General features: G+C 44.5%; 1 protein-coding gene across 9 annotated transcripts in view; it reads right to left on the reverse strand.

Moving 5' to 3' along the window:
* The window catches only part of rgmb (repulsive guidance molecule BMP co-receptor b), a 227,509-nt gene that overhangs the window by 138,195 nt on the left and 71,923 nt on the right, over positions 1–17,391 (reverse strand). The gene's annotated exons all lie outside the window — the stretch shown is intronic.

The following is a 17,391-nucleotide window of genomic DNA, read 5'->3' on the forward strand; positions in this document are numbered from 1 at the left end:
TGGTTTTGGGCCTTAGCTAGTGGAAGCAGTTCTTTAGCTCATGGCCTCTGATGTTGCTTTCTAAAGCAGCCAACATAGATGCATCTCAACAGTCTGCGTCAAATTTGCTTCTGGAAATTTCAAACTTTTCTTTCAAACTATAAACCTTCAGAAAAATAAATAATAATTAATCTTTAAAAAGTCATAAATGCACTATGTAAATGTTCCAGATTATGTTGGAGCAAGGTATCTCGCAGTGTGCCTGGTCAAATTTGTGTACATTCAGGTTTATTAAAAATTCCCACAAAATTATTGGAAATGGGAGCTGCAACATGGTATTGGGAACCTTTGTGAGTGACAAAATAAGCAAGTAACTATCAAATGAGATTAAAGGATTAAGAAGCAAACAGAGGAAGGACAGTCAAAATGGGTGAATTGGAGTGGGGAATTCAATGCCAATCTGGTACAGAAAGAGAAATTAAGAGAGGGAAAGAAAGAGTGGATTAAGAGAGAGTAAAAAGGAAAAAAAAGGGAAAGTGAGGAAAGCATTTTATATTCTGACATTTTCAATGGGCAAAATCTTACCAGAATTTGGCGAAGTGTGAGGCTCAGACTGAAAACTGGAGTGTAAATCTCCAGCTGCACAGACGCATTTTCTATCCAAAAAAATGGAGCCTCTTAAGAGAAAAAAAGTGGGCATGGTTTAAGCCATCATTCTGGCGGTATCTGATACTGCCGCCAACTGGCTCCACAGGAATCGGAGTGCCATTTTTAAAGAGAGTCCCGATCAAAACTACAGCATAACAACCTCCGGCACAGAGGTACTGGGGATTAGAGGTCCCCACCTCCCAACAGTCATCATTAGTGCTCCCCTCCCTCCCTTTCTCATCAGCATTCCTCTTCCCCCTCCAAACCTTTGACAATAGTCACCAGCAATCCCCCCGCCTCTCACCCTCGGCCTTCCTCTCCCAACCCCAAAACCATCCTTTCTGGCATCCCATGGCCCACCCCGTAAGTGTCTGCTTCCCTCCCCCCCAACCACACATCAATTAATTCACCCCCCCCCCCCCACCCCCCAAATGGGACTCCCGCCAAGTGCATGAACCTGGTACTACCCCAGGCACATGTTGGCAGATACTGCTTGGCACTGTGCTAACCTGGCAGTGTTGATCTGTGCTGGGGCGGCGCTAGGGCATGTACACCCGCCCCGGTAGCAATCCCCTCAACTGCTTCTGGTTTGACCAAACCTGTTGTAAACCTCGCCGACTTGATGGGGTATGAATATTTAGTGAGGGGGGATTATATGCCATAGGGCCTACTAATAACGTTTAAATACATGGAAATCTATTCAAATGAGGTTTATACCCATTGTGAGCATGAACCTCGTGATGTCGCTGGCGAGGAGCGGGGAAAATTGGGAAATGTGATACCTCCAGCCAGAGACACTAAATATAAAACGTACAGAGAGGAGTTGAAAAAGGATACAAGATCAGCAGAGAGTAGGAGAGAGCTACCATAAATGAGAATCCAAAAGTCTTCTCTAGGCTTAGAAATAGTAAAAGGCTGGTAAAAGGAGTTAGGGATCAAAAATACAATTTACACATGGAGGCAGGGGGCATGGTTGAGGTACTAAATGAATGCTTTGCATCTGTCTTTACTATGGAAGAAGTTGCTACTAATATCATTGTGGAAGAGGAGATTGTTGAGATACTTGATGGGCTAAAATTTGGTAAAGAGGTGATATCCAAAAGGCTGGCTATACTTACATTTTATAAATTACCAGGGTTGGATCAAATCATCCCATGGATGCTGAGGGAAATAAGGGTGGAAATTTCAGAGACACCAGCTATAATCCTTCAATTCTCCTTTGACATAGAGACGGTACGGTATCAGAGGATTGGAGAATTGCAAATCTTACTCTCTTGTTCAAAAAAGGATTTCAGGAGAAACCCAGAAACAATTGGCCAGTCAGTTTAACCTTGGTGATGCAAAAGCTTTTAACATCTGATAATCTGGCACAAAATTAACAGAATATGGATTAATTATGGAAAGCCATCAAGGAATTTTAAGGGCATAGAATTGTTTTTTTAAGTTTATTATTGAGGTAATAGAAAGGATTAATGATGATAATCAAGTGGATATGTTCTACATGAACTTTCAGAAGGCATTTGATAGAATGTCACACCACAGGGTTGTCAGCAAAGGTAAAGACCATGGAATAAAAGGGACAGTGGCAGCATAGATAGGATGTTGGCGGAGTAGGAGAGAGTAGTGGCAATGGTTGTTTTATGGACTGGTGGAAAGTACATAGTGAAGTTCCCCAGGAGACAGTATTGGAGTTGTTTTTGAAGATCTATAGGAATGATCCAGGCTTGGGTGAATTGAACACAAGATCAAAATTTGCAGAAGGCACAGAACATGGAAATATTGTGAATGATTGCGAGGCTAATGATGGACGGCACGGTAGCACGGTGGTTAGCACTGTTGCTTCACAGCACCAGGGTCCCAGGTTCGATTCTCGGCTTGGGTCACTGTCTGTGCAAAGTCTGCAGATTCTCCCCGTGTCTACGTGGGTTTCCTCCGCGTGCTCCAGTTTCCTCCCACAAGTCCCAAAAGGTGAATTGGACATTCTGAATTCTCCCTCTGTGTACCCGAACAGTCGCTGGAATATGGCGACTAGGGGCTTTTCATAGTAACTTCATTGCAGTGTTAATGTAAGCCTACTTGTGACAATAAAGATTATTAAAATTAAAAATACACCACATGAGGACATACAGGCGGGTTGGTGGAATAGGTGGACACACAGCGGGTGAGATTTTAATGCACAGAACTGTGAAGTGATAAATTGTGGTCAGTGGAAGAAGGAGAAACAATAGAAAATGAAGTGTGCATTCTAAAGGGAATGCAAGAGCAGAGGAGCGGAGGGGTTTATATGGACAAATCACTGAAGCTGGGACAGGATGAGAAAGCAATTAATAAGGCATAAAGGATGATCGACTTTATAGATAATGGCATGGAGTAAAATAAGGAAGTTACGGTAAACCTTTAGAAACCACTGGTATGTCCTCAACTCGAGTATTTTGTCCAATTTTGGGCACCGCACATGAGGAAAAATCTGATGGCTTTAGAAAGAGTGCAGAAAAGATTTATAACAACAATTTGGAGGATGAAAGACTTCTGTTACTTGGACAGGCGGGGTTATTCTCCTTAGGGAAGATTGAGAGGAGATTTAATACAAGTGTTCACAAATGATGCAGGATCAAGACACAGTACATAGGGAGAAACGGTTACCATTGTCAGACGGACCGAGAATCAGAGGTTTAAGGTGACTGGCAAAAGAAGCAATGGTGACATGAGGAAAAACCTCTTTCACACAGCAGACGGATAGAATGTGGAATGCATTATCTGGGGGTGTGGTGAAGTCAGATTCAATCATGGCTTTCTGAAGAGAAAAAAATGTGCAAGGCGAAGGGAACAAGGTAAGGAGTGGGAGTAGCTGAGTTACCCTTGCAGACAGTCAAAATTCTCTTTCTATGATTCTGTGTATCAAGCTCATCAAAGAAAAGAGAACCCAAAGGAAATCTAGGAACAGCCAGTCCTCGGGTCAATCTGACATCATAATGCGCTGTGTCTGGAAAAATATTCCACACAGATATCTGACTTTTCAGTCATATATAATCCCAGCAGCTGTATTAAATTGGAGTTGAATCACAGATTGTCATCATCGGCAATGATCCCCATAGAATCCCGATACTGCAAAAGGAGACCATTTGCCCCTCGAGTCTGCACCCACTAGTCCACCCCGCCCTATCCCTGCAACCCCACATCCAAACCTGCACATCCCTGGACACTCATGGGCAATTTATCATGGCCAATCCACTAAACCCGCAAAACTTTGGACTGTGGGAGGAAACCGGTGCGCCCGGAGGAAACACACCCAGACACGGGGAGAAGGTACAAATGCCATACAGTGACCCAAGGCTGGAATTGAACCGGGATGCCTGGTGCTGTGAGGCAGCAGTGCTAACCACTATGCTACCCATCATCACCATTTAAACACAAACTATTCAAAGGAAAGGGAAAATGCTATGCACATAGAAACTTATTTCATGTTGTGATATGTTTTTTTGGCATGTGATTAAATTGACAGTAATTCAAGCAGCCCCATCTGAGACAGCAGTTACTAGCTGTGAATCAGTGTACAGGTAGAGAATCCAGTCAAACACATGGGCTGGAATTTCATCCTCAGGGTGGGTAACAGGAGTTAGGAATTGCCCACACACTTTGGGGGAAAGTGTCCTGAAGGACAGCATTTTCATTGTGTGTGGGTGCACATGTGTGTGTGTGTGTGTGTGTGTGTGGGGCGGGGGGGGGGGGGGGGGGTCTGCTGTCGGGCCAGCCAACTTGGGAAAATGTTTGAAGGCTTGACGTGCCTGGGCGAAAGCCAAAAATACATAATGAAGTTTGGCTGAGGGTCCAGAAATTCATTACTCTGCTAAACAACCGAGTACCAGAAGGAACACTGTTTGATTGATAGCTCTGGCTCTCTGATCTATGCTGCCAATTTCAAAATGCTTATTTACACAAGATAAAGCGGTTTCAAGTGCTTGCAGTTTCAGTTATTAATACTTTAGAGGGTCTGGATGATTAAACTTCTATTGGGCTGTACTAAAATGGTTTGTTTTACGAAAATGGAAATTTATTAATACATCACTTTTTTAAACCTTTTGTTTTGCACGTCCTTTGTAGCATTCAATGTAGGATTCATTGCTCGAATAGTGTACAATGGGTAAATTGGCATGGAAGTGCCATTTATTAGCATGGAGGGCATGAGGGGGACCTTTTGCACTTACCTTTCAGAAGGTTCCCTCATGCAGACTATATTTCATGACACCTCTGAGGTGCTGTGCAGCACAACTCATTGAAAGCTAGCCCGACTCCGTGAAAATTGCAGAGGACTAGGACATACCAATGGAGCCAGACACATCGGGAGTGCAGGGTACATGGTCACGACCGAAACCAGTCTGCGACCTTAAAAGCATACCTTAAATCGGAAACCCTGTGAATGGGGTCAGGAATCCTGGAATTTGGACCCACCCACCATTTTTAAAGGGCTCCTGAGTTATCCCAACTCAGCAAAAATGCAGCTCATCGTCTTATGCAGATCATAGAAGTGGCAGCCTCTATTAAACCACCCAACTGTTAAAACAGGATATAGCCTGGTGCTTTTTTTTTTAAAAAAAAGCATTTTTCACAAACCACTGCACCTGTGTTCCAAAAAAACACATGACTAACAAGTAATCTTTGTTACATGACTGTTGGAAGTACTACTTCGATGAGATTTACTCTATTGAGTTTTAAACCAACATTTCCATCAGAGGGGTTATTTGCGATGATTTATTGTCCATGAGCAAGGTCGCACTAAGTAAAGATTCTTCTGTTATATGCAGGTAATACATTTTTCATTAATTCAGTCAACACAGGAAACAGAAATTCAACACATTTGAGCACTAATCCCATTAATCAGAGTAGAAATAGCTATTGCCATCTCTGCTGAAATGCGTTATGGCGCCCCATCCTGCAAATTGCTAGCAGATTAAATTCAGCCAGTCGGTTCAGTGTTCATTTCTATGATATGTGTTTGGAGCTTTGGGAGGGCACCTATGTTGTGTTCACGATCTATATACCTCTAATATACACACTAAATATGTTTTGAAATTGGAAATCAAGGTCACTGGGTACATAAATGAACATTATTTCCAAGGCCACTATTAAGGAATTCCATTTACCCTTCATAACATATTCAGCGATCTGAGCAAAAGGTCTTTCTAATACGTCTTAGAACTGCTCGTTACAACTGGTTTCCTCTTTAGTTAATAAATTATCCATAACTATCTCAAATCTCGAACTATGTGTGGGGCTAATGTTTTGCACCAGATTTTGTTGTGTGACCAGGGAAAGAATCTTTTTTAAAAAAAAATACTACCACAAATGAATTACAAAATTAATTTTAATATTTTATCTCTCCACTACCCAAGTTTTTTATTTTCCCTCCTTCCACTTTGCCCCTATTTTTTCACTTTCCTATGAGTAAAATTGAATTGCATCTACATATCACATTTCACAACCCTCGGATATCCTAAAGAGACAGCCAATGATGTACTTTCTGAAATGTAGCCACTGCAAAAATGCAAGAAATGCATCAACCAATACAGCAAATTCCCACCAACAGCAATGTATTAGTGACTCAGACAATCAGTTTCAAATCACAATAAAAACAAAAAATGCTGGACAATCTCAGCAGGTCTGGCAACATTTGAGGAGCGAGAATGGAGCTGCCATTTTGAGTTTGGGTGACTCTTTGTCATCTTTGACGAAGTGACATCCAGACTGAAAATGTTACCTCTGTTCTCACTCCCCAGATGCTGTCAGACCAGCATTTTCTGTTTTTGTTTCAGATTCCAGCATCTGTAGTAATTTGCTTTTAATAAGTTAAGTGTTGGATGAGTGATAAATATTGGCCAGAACACCAGGGGAGAACTCCTCTACTCTTCTTCAAAATAGTGCTTTGAGAGGGGTCGCCTCTGACAGTGCTGCATTCCCCCAGTCCAGCAAACCAGATTCTGTGCTCAAGTCTCTAGAGTGGGTTTTGTATCACAGCTTTCTGGCTTGGAGGTTGGACAGCTACTACACAGCCCAGCTGACAAAAGGGAAAGAAGATGGCATATTTGGAGATCTCGCCTCTCTTTCCAAAGGTCGGACTGATGTGGGAAAAACTTTATGTCAGCCAGCAAGATGACAGGGTATCAGAAATACTGAGCAAACCACATTTCCTAACCTACACATAATTGTAGATTCAAAGTCAGAAATATGCTGGACTATCAAACTTATTTTGAAATGCTCCCCATTTGAAAAAAATTACCAGGACCAAAAGAAATTATCACACTGCAATCAGCTACAGAAGATGCAGTTTGCAAGGAGAATCGATTAACTAGACAAACTGCCCCAGCTTAAATAGTTGTTCAACACTCATGTCATCTGTTTCACTGGACCCGATTCCAAAATTAACAGAAGAATGAAACAAAAGAATGGTGTTCCCTAGAAATTTCACATCCCATCTGTCATTAACAAGAGAGGTATGGTTCAGTCTGAATGATATGACAGGCTTCTAGTTATTAAAGTACTCCGGCATTACCCTAGTTTCTGTCCCCTGGTCCTGCCTCAGGACCTATTTTCATCATTCACTGATTCAGTACACAGAGAGTTAATATGAATCAGTCAAAACAAACCCATTAAAGATTAGGTTTCAAGATGAATTTCTGACTTTGGAACAACCTTAGCTGCTTTGAAATGAGTAACAAAGAAAAATATTTAAGGTTTGCAAAAGGCCTTTTCAAAATATCCAATTGTTTTGGATATTATTAGCAATCTGACAATTTGCACATTAAGCAGTAATCAAAATGTAACTTTAAAAACATGTCCAATTTCTAAAATAGTGTAACAACTTATTTCAACTTTTGTTTAAAACCAAAGGCTACTGTATACTATCAGAAGCATTACTGTAAGTGCTGGCAGCAGGAGTGGAGCTTATGTTTATACAAGGGATATCTACTGACAAAATAAGTCATATGAAAAATTACGAGCAACTAATAAATATGATCTTGATTTGAAGCAGAATGCAAAAACACATTTTTATTTTAAACTTTATCTTCTGGAAGATTGTTCCCTATTCCATCACCGACATTAGTTCCCCAGAGGTACAGTGTAAAAACTTGCACTGGGCTTCCCCAAGCCAAAGTTCCAATGCTCCATGACTTAAAAGAGCAGCAACGATATTATGGGGCATCTCTCAGACCAGAAAGAGAATGGTTCGAGTTGGAATTTCAACTTTAGCCAATTGGTACTTACCCACCTGAAAATCTAAACAAAGCCTTTGTTAAAGTTCCCATTTTGCTGCCTATGACTTGTGGAAAACAGAAATGGATCTGACTCAACACATCGGAGTTAACTTATTGGAACTTTGGCCAGTGACTTTCAAATACAACAGGTGGAGCTGGATGTTCAACGCATATGCTCCAGCTACGGAATTCTATAATTCTGATGAAGATTCCCAGCTGAAATGTTATCCCTTCTTTCTTTCTCAGATGCTGACTAATCTTGCTCATTTCAAGTGTGTTATTTTTTCAGGATTGAATAGAACAAGAAAGAAAAACAAAATACTGCAGAAGCGGGAACTCTGAATAAAAACAGAAAATGCTGACTTCAGGTAGCGGCCATGGAGTCAGTGGTCGCACATTTGGTAGCTCCCGCTCAAGATGGATTTTTTCAGTGCAGGAATGCCCAGGGATGGTAACACTCCTTCAGTGTGGCTGGTGCATGGATCAGCGGATGAGGAACGTAACAAGAAAGAAAGTGCAGTTGGAGCAGGAGAGTTTTCGTGATGCGCCACAGGGAATGTTGGTGGAGGATAAGGGGGTGCGCTGCCCACCCAGTGATAGATGGAACAACTGGTGGAGTTCTTGAATAACAAGTTCCAGCAGCAGAGGAAAGAGGCCCTGGAGGACATGACCAAGATGGCAGAGCTGATGCGATCTGAGTTCGAGCGAGAGGAGCAGAGGCTGGTGTCCAACGGCTGGGTGATTCAGAAAGTGGAGGAGGCGGTGTGTGAGCATGAGGAGCAGATTGCTTTATTGATGGAGGAGTTGGGAGTGATGTGGGAAAATCAGAAGAGGCTGAGGGAGAAGGTCCTGGAAAACCGCTCCAGGAGGCAAAATGCGAGGATTGTTGGGTTATCTGAAGGCACTGAAGGTGTGTATGTGGCGTGTCGGTAGCTGTGTATGTGGCGAGGATGCTGGCAAGGTTGATGGGGGACTGGGCCTTTGATCGGCCTCTCAAGGTGGACCCCCTTTCTGTAACTTGTGCACAAAGTTTAGGCTGTAGCATCAAGATGGCAGTTGCTTATCCCAATATGATAAACACAGTTTTTCAAAAAGAAAGCCACAATGCATGTCAATAACATGCAGCAGCAAAGGTCCAAGGGCATTCACCTGCTTTCCCCTCAACCAAAATGAAGGAGCATGATGCCACGAGATGCTGGAGGTGGGATCTGAAAGAGCAAAATAAATAAATCAGCATGGCCATTGAACGATCTGTAGTGCACACTTCCTTATGTAAAGCTGCATTATGCAAGTATACATGGCAGAACATTTGAGGGGCATTCCATACATTGGTTTTGCACACTCTCTGGAATATTCACCAAACTACGTTATGTAGCAAATCTTTGTCTGGCTTTTATTAACCATTGCTTTTTCCACTGCTATTGCGATGCTATCAGGATGGAGACTGACCCAAGACGTGGTCTATATTTATTCTATAACATATCCAAACTCTTCTCTCCTTTCTTTCCTCATGTATACTTTGAAAAACCTAAACCACCGGTTGTTAAAACTTTGAACTTAACTTCCTTAAACTAAATGTAAACACAATTTAATTCAACAAAAAGATCAAACAAAGAGTTCCACTTGAACATGGTTAAAGACAATGAAAACTTGACAAATCATATTGCAGAGGTTGGATTAATTATGGAAAGCCAGCAGATTTTTAAGGGTTTAACCAGCTTGATTGGGTTTTTTGAAGTAACAGAGCGGGGTTAATGAGGGTAATGAGGTTGATACGATGTACATGGACTTCCAAAGGATTTATGACAAAGTGGCAGATCAGGCTTGTCAGGAAGGTTGAAGCTTATGGAATAAAAGGGACAATGGTAGCATTGATACAAAATCGGCTGAGTGACAGGACAAAGAGAAATAGTTGTTTTTCAGACTGGAGTTCCCCAGGGATTACTGTTTTCCTCGTGCATATTAATGCCCTGGACTTGAATGTACGGGACACAAAAGTTAGAACTATTGTGAACTTTGAGGAAATTAGCGATAGATTTCAAGGTGACAGACCAGCTGATGGAATGAGCGGATAGGTGTCAGATGAAGTTTGATGCAGGGAACTGTGAAGTGATACATATTGATAAAAGACAATATAAAATTAAAGTAATTTTTGCTTAGGCAGATGCAGGGTGGAGGGTGCCTGGATAGAGTCAGACCTGCTATCCCTAGAACAGATCCTAGGCAGCCAAGGCGCAGGTGAGTACTGGGGATAGGTTGGTTAGAAGGCCATGGGACATGGGCATCGATGGCTGGGCCAGCATTTATTGCCCATCCCTGAGGGCATTTAAGAGTCAACCACATTACTGTGGATCTGGAGTCACATGTAGGCCAGACCAGGTCAGGATAACAGATTTCCTCCCCATAAGGACATTAGTGAACCAGATGTGTTTTTACGACAATCAGACTTTTAATTCCAGATTTTTATTGAATTCAAATTTCACTATCTGCCATGTCGGGATTTGAACCCGGGTTCCCAGACCCTGATTGTGGGTCTCTGGACTACTAGTCCAACGATAATACCACTATGCCACTGCCTCCCCTTAATAATAGCAGTGATCTTCTAGCCCTTAACCCTCAGACCCTCTCATGCTGTACCCAATCCCGATGCCCCCTCATACCTTCCACAGCAACTCCATGCCAACTCATGCCTGCCAACTACTCCCCAGGGCTCCTCACTCTTCATACCAATTTGTGCCCCTTGCATCCTAGTGTGCATTATGTGCATAAAGAATGAGCAGTATAACAATGACGTGTTATTCTGAGAAAAAAATAAAGTATCCTTTGAAAAAATAATTGCTGTTACGAAACCTTAAGAAGTGTCAGACAAATCATTAAAGTACAGTAATAGAGACTTCAAACACTTCACCTCTCAATCTTATCCAAACACAGAGAGACATTGGCAAAAATAGATCACAGTCACAACAGCTTATTATAATCACTTAAAGCTGTCCAGCAAGTAAAGTCAACTTCAATTGTCAAACAGAATCCATGCTGAGCTCATGCTCATTGATCTGGGCTCTTAGCCAACCATGAATAATGAAGACAGGTGGAAAACCAGATATGTGGTGGAGGCAGATTCAATCATAGTTTTCAAAAGAGAGTTGGATAACTATCTAAAGAGAAAAAGATTGCCAGAGCTACAGGTGAAAGGTAGGGTTGTGGGACGAGTTAAGTTGCTCTTACAGACAGCCACCTCAAATATGGGTTGGGATTCTCCCTTTTGGGGACTAAGCCCCCACGCCCGCCGGAAAACGGGCGAAAATCACTCCGGACATTTTCCTCAAAAGTCCGGGGTGATTCTCTGAATGTCAGGGGGCTAACAGGGCTCCGGCGTGCGTCCCGCAGCTCTGGCTGCCGGCGGGGCCCTGCTGTCCAGACTGCGAGGCTGCCCATGCGCACGGCGGCCATTAGCGGGTCGGCGCATGGACATGGCGGAGACACACAGCGGGCCAGTGTGGAGTAAGGTGGGTCCCCCCAGAACACGATGGCCCGCTGATCGGTGGTTCCTGATCGCGGGCCTGGCTACTGCTGAGGCCCCCCGCCAGAGTCAGATCCCCCCCGCCCCCCACCAGGACCGCTGGGTGTTACCAGATCTAAACCTAGCCGGCGGGAGTTCAGCCGGTCGTCCGCGGAGAAGCGCCGCGGGGACCTATTTCAGCAGCCCCCGACCGGTGCCGTGGCAACCGCAATTGGCGGCGATTCTCTGGTTGCCAGAGAATCGGCGGTCCGGCGTTGGAGCGGCATGGCAGGAATATCCTGCATCCCCGCCAAATCTCCGACCCGGGGCGGGCTCGGAGAATCCCGCCCATGGTTTCCATCTGTGCTGTGAGCACTCTTGTGATTCTATGCAAACTAAAAAGACATTGGAAAGGAACAATCTCATTTGGAAACTCCAGTGAGAATAAGCTAATCTCTGAATTAGTATTCTATTATTCTCATTCTCAAAGCCTTCCACAAGGAATTGTACAGAGGCTCACCTTCCCCAAATAAGCACAACCAACTTGTTGAGTCTCTGCAGTTTTTATTTCAGATACAGAACAAACAACTGCCTATAATCTATTTGCATTGCTTAGTAGCAGGGAACATTGTCTCCTGCAGGGAACAATAATTGTGTTGTCACTAAGATTTCAGTCCAAGCGGCACATGAAATTACAGTCGGACTTTGCTGTTGGTTAAGAAGCATCCCATCAAATTATTTAAAAATTATTTCATGGTATGTGAGCGACACTGGCAAGCCCTGTATTTGTTGTCCATCCCCGATTGCTCTTGAGAAGGTGGTTAACCACCTTCTTGAACCACTGCAGTCCATCTGGCTGGTGCAGATACAAATGCTGAACTTGCTAACACGCCAACATCCGATGAAAGAATAAAAAGCACCTACAGTGTTACTGAGAAGGAATGGTCAAAATGCCTGCCATTTGTTGACTCCTCAAAAACTGCTGATTATCCCAATTAAAAACTAAAGATCATAATTCAAAGTCAGTTATTTGAATTAATATATACTTCCAATTCTCTTATCATGCAAACAATGATTTTGAATTAACAGAAGACTGTACACCATTTTTCCTATATTGGGATATCTAACCACATCTCTAATTTTTCAGAGACTAAAAGGGCCAAAAAAGATGAAGGACCACCGAGCCAAAAACTAACACATGGAGAAAAATGAAACTAAGCATATACAAAACAAAAAACTTATTCTGAAAACCAGTTCCCAGAACATTTATGTGGCCATTTTATATGGGCAAAGTTGGTGCTAAAATCAGAATTTCACCTCAAGATTAAAACAGTGTTAGACTGCGGGAGACGAATCTGAACATTTATAACCAAGATTCCTAGCAGGATAGCCGGCCCCTTTCTCGGCTCCAGGTTATTCTTTTCAGGAAATCTTACATCCTGCGATCGATCACTCAAAAGTCGGTTTCTAAGATATTTCACCCACACCAGATACTTGTGAGCCGCTGCAAATTTGGGTGTACAACATGAAACTTGCAAAGTAAGCATTTTGAGAAAATTGCTGAGGAGAGCAATGCAATATTTCACATGAATTTTATTCTTGAATCTGCCACTCATAGTGGGCAAAGCTGTAGTAGTAAGCCCCCAAAATTAGATACATACTTAAAGTTGCTATTTCAGAAGAGGTATAATTCCAAATAAAATAACCTAGCCACCCGAAGATTGTGGGCTGATTCCTTCTACCATTATCCTGAGCCCGTTTTCTGAGATGACAATAGTGAGAAGATCTCAGTGAAATTGGACTGATTGCAGTGAGACAGATAGGTGATCAATTAAATCACCTGAAGCGGATCTTAAATTCAATTTTGAACAAATATCATTATCTCAAAGAACAAAGAAAAGTACAACACAGGAACAGGCCCTTCGGACCTTCAAGCCTGTGCCGACCATGCTGCCCATCTAAACTACAATCTTCTACACTTCCTGGGTCCTTGTCCCTCTATTTCCATCCTATTCATGTATTTGTCAAGATACTCCTTAAATGTCACTATTGTCCCTGCTTCCACCACCTCCTCCGGCAGAGAGTTCCAGGCACCCACTACCCTCTGTGTAAACAACTTGCCTCGTACATCTCCTCTAAACCTTGCCCCTCCCACCTTAAACCTATGCCCCCTAGTAATTGATCCCTCTACCCTGGAAAAAAACCTCTGACTACCCACTCTGTCTATGCCCCTCATAATTTTGTAGACCTCTATCAGGTCGCCCCTCAACCTCCGTCGTTCCAGTGAGAACAAACCGAGCTTATTCAACCGCTCCTCATAGCTAATGCCCTCCATACCAGGCAACATCCTGGTAAATCTCTTCTGCACCCTTTCTAAAGCCTCCACATCCTTCTGGTAGTGTGGCGACCAGAATTGAACACTATATTCCAAGTGTGGCCAAACTAAGGTTCTAAGAGGAAAGACAATTAATTTGATCAAAGAATGAGACAGCACAGTCAAAATGATAGAACAAGGGATTATACCCATGGCATAACACCTAACTAGTTTGCAATTTCAGTTATGGTCTTGTAGAAAGCTGAACAGAAGCACTGATCTTCAATGGGAGACAGGTAAAGAATGAAAAACTTCCACCTCCCAGAGATTGGTTTCAGAGCACTATTGATAATTATAAGGATATAATTAAGGGCAAGCGTCTTCATCGTCCACAGGTGGTATGCAGAGAGCAGGGAAAAATAAAAACATAGACATTGCACCAACTTGGGCAAACAAATTTATGCATTTCCCCCAATCTCAGGTTCTTTGAAACAGCCAATTCAGGGTACTTTGCATTTTTAAAAAAAATGTATTTTGTTACAAACATGCATCAAAGCAGGTTACAGGAAATAAACACCCCAGGAAACATACTTTCCAAAAATCAACTATACAGTCTGTACAAATTGTTCCCCTTTTTCACCCCCTCCTCCCCACCCCCCCTGCAACGAACAGCTTCTCAAACACGGTCACAAACATTCCCCACCTTTTCTCAAACCCCTCTGCTGAGTCCTTTAACTCATATTTTATCTTCTCTAATCGCAGGACGTTGTACAGATCACCCAACCAAACCGCTACCCACGGTGGCGATGCCGACCACCACTCCAGCAAAATTTGCCACCGTGCAATCAGAGAGGCGAAGACCACAACATCGGCCTTCCTCCTCTCCATGATCTCCGGCTTCTCTGAAACCCCAAATATCGCCACCAAAGGGTCCGGGTCCACCTCCTCCTCCACTATCCTGGCTATGACTGTGAACACTCCCACCCAGAATCTTTCCAATTTTTCGCAACTACAAAACATGTGTGTGTGATTCGCTGGCTCCGCCCACACCTCCCACTTATTTGCTACCCCCTGAAAGAACCTATTCATTCTCATCCGAGTCATATGCACCTTGTGCACCAACTTAAACTGTATCAGGCTTATCCTTGCACAAGAAGAGGTCCTGTTTACCCTTCGCAGTGCCTCACTCCATACTCCCCAATTGATCTCACCTTCCAATTCCGCTTCCCATTTCTACTTCACCATCCGCTCGCCTCCCTGCTCCCCCAGCCACTTCTCTAAAGCCCCAATACTTTCCTCCCCTTCCACATCCAGAAGCAGCAGTCGCTCCAGCAGGGTGTATCCCGGCAACGTAGGGAATCCCGTCCAGACCTTTCGTGCAAAGTCCCTAACCTGCATATACCTGAACTCTCACCCCCTCAGCAGCTCTACCCTCTCTCTTAGCTCCTCTGGACTGCGACCCCTTCCTCCAATTACAAATCCCTCACCTTGACCAGCCCCACTTCCCTCCACCTCCTGTATACACGATCCATCTCCCCCGGCTCAAACCCATGATTCTCGCACAGCAGCGTTGGCACCGACATCCCTTCCATCCTAAAACGCCACCTCAGCTGATTCCACATCTTCACCGTGGACTGCACCACTGGGCTCCCCAAATACCTACTCGGAGCCATCACCATAGCCCTCAAAAATAGACCCCTTAAAAGATTGCTCCTCCATCCTAACCTACTATACCCCATCTCCTTCCCACCACCACCGCACCCTGTTCACATTGCCTCCAATAATAATGAAGCAAGTTTGGCAGCACCAACCCCCCCCCCCCCCCCCCCCCCCCCAGAGGGACCTTCACACCCTTGGACCTCCCACACCCATACAAAGTTCGAAAAAGATAAACAAAAACCTCGGCAGAATATTCATTTTCACCACTTGGACCCTCCCCGCAAACATCAAATGCAGTGTATCCCACCTCCTAAGATCCTCCCTGGCCTCCTCCACCAGCTTCGTTAAGTTCCACTTATGAAGTCCCGTCCATTCCCTCACTATCTAAATGCCTAAATACCTAACCTATCCCTCGCTACCGTAATGGTATACCCCTAAATTAGCCTGCTATCCCAGCTCGATCACCAGGAATTCCTCGCTTTTCCCTGCATTCAGTTTGTATCCCGAGAACCCTCCAAACCTCCCCAGCACGCCCATAATCCTTTCCATACTCTCCAAATGATCCGAAACATACAGCAAGAGGTCATCAGCATAGAGCGATACCCGATGGTCCCTTTGTTCCCTCATAATCACCCACCACTCCGCCAACCCCCTGAGAGCCATCGCCAATGGCTCTGTGGCCAGCACAAACAGCAACGGCGGCAGTGGGCACCCCTGCCTCGTACCCCGTGTTAGTGAAAGCTTGTGAGCTCATATCAGTCGCCCTCACCCTTGGTACCAAATACAGCAACCGCACCCATGCCAGAAATCTAGGCCCAAACCCAAACCTTCCCAAATTTTAACAAGTACCGCCACTCACGGACACCCACTATCTCCGGTACCAGAGCCCGCAACGGATTCATTACCATATCAACAGCTGTCTTATATTACTTGCGAGCTGCCTGCCCTTCACAATGCCTGTCAGATCTTCTGCAACCACCCCCGGGACACAGTCCTCCATCCTCCCCAACTTAGCCAATACTTTCACATCCGTGTTCAATAGTGATATGGGTCTATACGACCCACATCCTTCCCTTTTTTGGGGATTAGTGTGATTACTGCCTGCGTCATCGTCTCCGGCAACTCCCCTTCTCCAGTGCTTCATTAAACGCCCCCAACAGATGTGGTGCCAGGTCCCGGCGCAAATTCCTTATAAAATTCCGCCGGGCATCCATCCGGCGCAGGGCCTTACCTGACTTCATACCCCTGATACTACCCAGCACCTCCCTCAGCCCCAGGGGCTCCTCCAACGCCTGCCTCTTTGCTTCGTCCATCTGGGGAATTACAGCTCATCCAGAAATCAGCCCATGTCTCCCTCCTCTCTTCTTCTCCCCCTCCCCCCGGGTCTGCCACGTAAAGTCCCTAGTAGTACTCCCTAAATGCCTCATTTATCTTCCCTTGCTCCGAGACCACATCCCCAGCCCATATCTTCAATATTTCTCTGGACGCAGCTGGTGCACCAGCATGAGGCTCGCCTTCTCCCCATACTCATATTGCACCCCTCTTGCCATACGAGTTGCCCTACCACCCTCCTCGTTGTCAGCCTGTCAAACTGCCCCTGCAACCTATTCTCCTCGCCAATCCCTCCGTGGTGGGGACCCTGGAATACTCCCTGTCCACCTCCATTATCTTGCTCATTAGACGGTCATGTTCCACCCTCCTTTTCTTATCCGCAACATCCGTAAACAAAATAATTTCTCCCCAGACACTGCCTTCAATGCTTCCCAAAAATGCCGCCGACACCTCCCCATTCGGATTCACCTCCATCTACTCCTTAATGGCCGCCCCCGCACTCATCACAAAAATCTCCCATCCGCCAACAACCCTGAATCAACCTCCACCCCGGCCTCTGCTCTCATCCCGATCTAACTGAATGTCCAGCCAGTGGGCACATGGTCCCGAAATAACAATCCCCGCTACTCTGCCCCCGCCACTCCAACCAAAATCTCCCGACTCACTACAAAATCGTCCACCTGGGCCTTCCAGATCGCATCAGCCCTTCC

The sequence above is a fragment of the Scyliorhinus canicula genome, chromosome 8 (assembly GCF_902713615.1).
Source record: "Scyliorhinus canicula chromosome 8, sScyCan1.1, whole genome shotgun sequence".
Taxonomy (NCBI): Eukaryota; Metazoa; Chordata; class Chondrichthyes; order Carcharhiniformes; family Scyliorhinidae; genus Scyliorhinus; species Scyliorhinus canicula.